Consider the following 6,219-nt stretch of genomic DNA (forward strand, 5'->3'; position numbering starts at 1 on the left):
TTTTTTTTCTTTTTTCATTCAGTTTGTGCTTTAATTTGAGCATGCCTTTGATCACATTTGTTACCAGTCTTACTAAATCATAGAAAGTGTGAATTAGAAGGGACTTGATAGGTCATTTAATAGGCCAGTTTTTTAGCTTGTTCTTCTTCCACTTCCTTTTCCTTGAATAACAACCCAATACATAGTAGTTGAATTTTCCTGGCTTTCAGAAATAGCGAGGCTTTGAAGCTGAGCTTGTAAAAACAGCTGACACCCTGGGCTGAATTCTGAGGGTTATGAACCAGCTTGTGTTAACAGCCATTATTAGCTAGGTGAAGTAACCATGTTATCAACTCCATATCTGTGAGGCAAACGTCTTCAGAAAGCACCACAGGGTCTATTCAAGAGCTGGCTGGTTAAGTGTTCCATTTAAAAGCCCTGCCACAAGACACAACACTCAGAAAATAAATAATTAGTCCTCAGGACATCCCTTGCTTAATGACTTATGATAATGCTTCCCAAAATAGATTCTGATGGTAAAGCCAAAAGGATTTTGTGAACAAACATGCTGATGTAAGAAAAAAAAATGCCTTGTTATTAAATGTATAACTCAATTTTGTATTTGTGTAAATATTCAGCGTGGCTTACAAAAGTCATAAGGCAATATTTGTGAAATCTCTGTCTCAAAAAAAAAAAAATCACTTGCAGTGTGGCCACAATAACTGGAAGTCTGCATGTGTGTTTACTTAGAATGATGATTACTGCCAGCAATGTCAGGTGAAGATTTAGGTACCAATACAGAAGTAAAGAGAATTATTCCAGCTCTAAGTTTATTATTTGCATTTAGCCTAAGGAAAGTGTAGCGTTCCTTGCAGGAGTTTTTCTATAACCGACAAGAAAAGCATAGAATTGATGTTGTTTCTTTATTAGGAATGGCATTTGGTTGTCTTTCAACTTTGTCAAATGAAGACCTTTGACTCTCCTGCTCCTTTCCAGTGAGTTCTGGGTAAGAATTTCAATCAGGGATCTGGACATGGGTAAAGGACTCAAAATGGACAAACTAAAAATGAATCCAGACACGGGAGAGCTATTCCTGATAAATTGCTCACTGAATAAGTTATGCACTCACATTATTATGATAATTAATGTCTTTCTTCTTCCTCTGGGAATAGAGATTCAACTTGTATTGAATAGGACTGCATTCCCTTTAAAATTACAGGTTTTCAAGTTGAGATGCTTTTATATAATGGACAAACCATCTTTCAGCCCCATCCAGCACAGAAAAGGTCATTCTAACCTTACATTTGAAGCAGAGATTATCTGCATTTTTCCTCGGCTTTCAAATTATTACATGTAATTTCTGAGAACCACAGACCTGGCCGTTGCAACGTGGGCCTTAGTTTCCATCATTTTGGATTATTTCAATGTGGTCTCTGTGGGATTGTCTAAACCTGCAGCCAAGGTTGCTAAAAAGTCCTTGGAGAAAGAGCTGCTTTGGCTCCTGAATTTTGGAAGCAATTCAACATGGGGGTGAAATTCTTTAAAGCACTTTATGTTTTGTTCCTACAGCTTCTGAAGGATTGCCTGTATGTGTTGCCTAAGTATTGCCTACAGCAGGGGTCTTCAAACTTGGCAACTTTTAAGACTTGTGGACTTGTGAACTTCAACTCCCAGAATTCCTCAGCCAGCCAGGTCCACAAGTCTTAAAGTTGCCAAGTTTGAAGACCCCTGGCCTACAGTGTATACACACACACACACATTATTTATTTATTGTGACCAAGGCACAATAATGAACCCCTCCCCTTCCAAGATTCCAAAGCCAATATTTGATGGCTAATATGCTGGTGCTTGATGGCATAGTATCCTGTTTATTCTTAAATAAAAGAAATCACAGCACAGATAATGCATGCAGGACAGCTAATGTGGCTGACCCAGTTCTATCTCCTTGCACCTCACCACCAACCCGACCCTAGCTGTCTGAGGTAGATGCTTCCTTCAGCCTTGTGGCAGTGCCAAGCCTCAGCTGAAAAAATCCAAGATGCCCTTCTGTGTCCCTCCCCTCCCTCTCCCCCTAGTCAGAACACAAGCTTTTCAGCATTAGCTACTTCCCTTTCAATCCCCAGAATTGCACATTCAGCAAGTCATACATCCCCATTTCCCCAACCATCAGGCGTTCCATAGTCACCACTACAGAGATTTAGTTTCCTTTATGCACTGGAAATCTGGAAACTGACTTTATTTACAGCCTCTCGAGCAGAGTATAAGTAGAGGCAAACAGGCATTCCTTCTGTACTGCAGGCGGATGATCGCTAGATAACAAGTGAGGCTCACTGCCAAGACTGCACCCACCCTCCCCAACAAGTTTACACTAATTCCACTGAGGAGCCCTCCATTCTATCTCTTGTCCTGCCCATTTCCAAATTCTTTCTCACGCATACAGGCTGTGTCCCCCTGTCTTCTCCAAAGCCCTCATAGCAACAGAACTGCCTGCACATGAGACCATCCATGCTCATTCAGAAGCGTTATTCTGCCCTTTTAGCAATAGGAAATTTCTCCATTGTCAAGATCTGGCCACTGCTAAGGGAGGCCTCCTCTTCTAGATAAAGTTTATCTCTTCTAGATAAAAATTAAGATTCTAGAAAAAGTACAGAGAAAAGCAACAGAGATGATTAGGGTACTGGAGGCTAAAATATATGAAGAACCGTTGCAGGAATTGGGTATGCCAAGTTTAATAAAAAGAAGGTCTAGGGATGACATGATAGCAATGTTCCAATATCTAAGGGGCTGCCACAAAGAAGGGGGGGGGGGGTCAACCTATTCTCCAAGGTACCTGAAGGCAGAACAAGAAGCAATGGATGGAAACCAACCTAGAACTATGGAGAAATGTCGTGGCACTTAGAACAATTAATCAGTGAAACAACTTGCTTCCAGAAGTTGTGGATGTTCCAACACTGGAGGGTTTTAAGAAGAGATTGGACAACCATTTGTCTGAAATGGTGTAGGGCTGCTTTAATAGGGGGTTGGACTAGAAGACCTCCAAGTTCTTTTGTAACTTTGTTATTTTATTATTCTGTTCTGTTACTTGGTAGCAGAACAGCAAGGACTGAATTATTCATTTAAAATGCCTTTAAAGTTGCTTTTGGAGCAGTTATTACATTCTGCCTATGATTCAGTGATTAAAGTCAGGAAGGAACAAAAACTAGGGAGTTTTCTTGGATGTGGAAGACCCTATAATTAGATGATGATGATGATGATGATGATGATGATGATGATGATGATGATGATGATGATGATGATGATGATGATGATGATGATGACGGCTATAGCTCTGTGAGGTAATGAGGTCACCAAAAGAACTAGGTGTGGTTTGAAACTCATTTTTTTTTCATATATGGGCCAAGGTGATTTTGCTATACATCCTCCATCAATTTTCAGAGTATTTGGGGATTAATGTAAAAATCTGGCAAGGTTGAGATGCACAGAAGAAAGAGAAAGCAACAGATCAAGAGAATGGGCAGGGTCAAAGAAATTGCTGAAATGTTATTGGAAGAGGATTAACCCATAAGATCAGCAGGAATTAAGTGCAACTCAGTAAGATCTAACTGGTTATAAACCCTGATTCATTTTTACTGATGGATGGAAACATGGCAGAATAGTTGGACTCGTTGCAGCTAAATTTGATGGTACAGTTTTGGAAGGTTCTGTAAGCTCCAGACAATCAATGTGGGTTTGTGAGACAATTGGCCATGGCCAACTTGCTGTGGAACAACTCACTGCAGGACAATTCAATAAATACAAAAGTCAAACTAATTTTGAAGGTATTGTGGCCAATAATAATAAAATAAAAAAGTCAATTCAGAAATGCAAGAGTTACAATAATTACAATGAAAATGTGCTCACCAAAAGTACCTGAATGAAATGATTAATACAGCATTGAATTGTCCTGTGGCGAGTTGGCCGCAGCAAGTTGATTGTGGTGAGTTAGCCATGGTGAGTTGTCCTAGACCCTTGTATTGTCTTGTTGGATAGAGCTGAAAATAAGTCTGCTTCCCCTATTCCCACTGCCAGAACTCAGCACTTAAAATCTCACAGGGGGTATATCAAAAGAGGAAGAATTCTTTATTTAACCACAGGTAGGTACCATTTTTACATAACCCAATAAACTGGACTTCTCTTCAAAGCCTTCTGCACAAATATAATTAATGATGGTCTCCCAGAAGAGCTCCTACAGGCCACCACCTAAAAGCTTGGAAGGAGCTATGGCCTGTATCCAGGTTTACACAATCAACAGATTACATTTGTCCATGTTGCCAAGAATGACAGAGGCTGCTCACATGGAAAAATAAATATTTTTGAGAGCAGGCCTAACACTTTCCAGAATGTAGACTAAAGCTGGGAAGGTTGTTTATTCCCAGGCTGTGATTCCAGGTTTTAATCAGCTCTAAGTCCTCTTATCTGAGCCAAGGAGATTTTTACATCATTTTCTCTCTGATCTGCCCTTCCCCCATTGGTATTTTTCTTTCTTTCTTTCTTTCAGACTTTCCAGTTGGTTTTATTTATGTAGACATACAAGCATGCTAAATTTCAGAGCTTTAATTTGTGGCTTCCTGTCTCCAGGATTGTTCTGAAGTAGTTCTCATGTGGCCATTCTTCCAGTTAAATATTTACACACACATAAACTGCACATAATTTTTACTTAGGGGCAAACACTCAAAGTAGCTTTGCTTCACTCTTCAAGTTCTACATGTGGTTCTTATCATGACAACATATTGAAAATATGTGCCTACCAAACACATTTTAGATATATTTATACAAGCCATTATGTGCTTATCTTTGAGGCATTTACTATATATAGAAAAAAAAAAAGGAAGATTAGATTTCCTGTTCTCATTGCTTGCCTCAAGAGCCCCTTCTGTATATTCATCATGTCCAGCCTCTTGCTTTAGAGTCAAGTCTCCCTTTTTTTCCTCCCCTAGCTGTAGCTACAATCTTCATAGTCAGATATGTATGCTCTTGATACACAGACTGCTTATGGCATGGCCTTCTGATTAAATCAAGCAAAATAATGAAGCATCCCTAGGAACACAGATGATTCTTCACATATTCTTCACAGGCCTACCCCACCCTGATTCCCTCAAAAGGTGTTAGGCTGGAGAGAGGAATCAGAGTGTCCAGCCAAATATGAACAACTGATTTTCTTATTGGATGCAGGCCTGGACCCCCGAGACCTAGAATGGACTTCCAGAAGTGGCATCCACGCACTTCCGGTCAGCCATTTTAGGCTGGAGAGGCCTAAAATGGCTGACCGGAGGCCTAGAATGGAGGCCTAGAGTGGACTTCCAGAAGTGGCATCCACACACTTCCGGTGAGCCATTTTAGGCTGGAGAGGCCTCCTCCAGGCCTCTGAGGCCTAGAATGGACTTCCAGAAGCAGTGTGCATTCAGCCGGTTCTCTGAACTCAGCAAAATTTAGCTACCGGTTCTACCGAACCAGCTGAATCCCACCACTGGTCATCTTTCCAGCTTACCTGGTGATGTCTCCTTTTAGTCTAGTGACATTTTACATGGCAATTAATTACAAAGGCCAGAAGACAAGCCAGAATGTAACTCTCATGCAGTTCCTTCATCTTGTCCCAATACCCGTTGGCCTCTGCCAAGGGAGAGAATGTTGGGCCATTCTTGCTTTGGTTACTTTTGGAATGGGTTATTGTTTTAAATAAGCCAGCTTTCTCACAATAAAGCAGACTCAGTGGTTTTGGCTTATTTCCCTAAAAAAAAAAAAAAGGGTGTTAGGCTACAATACTTCTCCTCATCTTCAAGGCAATGGCAGCAAGGTCTAATGAGGGTTACAATTTAGCATACCTAGATGAGAAAAGCTGAGCTTAGAAACGCTGGAACAGTTTCTCCTAGGTATTATTTATTCATTCAGTTTGTACTGTATAGCCATCCACCTCAACGAGGGACTACGGGTGGCGAACAATCATAAAATAAATTAAAAACAATTTTCATCATAATACAGATAGTCCTCGACATGACCACAACCGAGCCCAAAATTTATGTTGCTAAGTGAGATGGTTATTAAGTGAATTTTGCTCCATGTTATGACCTTTCTTGCCACAGTTGTTAAGTGAATTAATGCAGTTATTAAGTTAGTAACACGGTTGTTGAGTGAATCTGGCTTCCCCATTGACTTTGCTTGTCAGAAGGTCGCACAAAGTGGTCACGTGACCCTGGGGCACTG

The sequence above is a fragment of the Protobothrops mucrosquamatus genome, unplaced genomic scaffold, assembly GCF_001527695.2.
Source record: "Protobothrops mucrosquamatus isolate PMUCROS unplaced genomic scaffold, P.Mucros_1.0 scaffold1476, whole genome shotgun sequence".
Lineage (NCBI taxonomy): Eukaryota > Metazoa > Chordata > Lepidosauria > Squamata > Viperidae > Protobothrops > Protobothrops mucrosquamatus.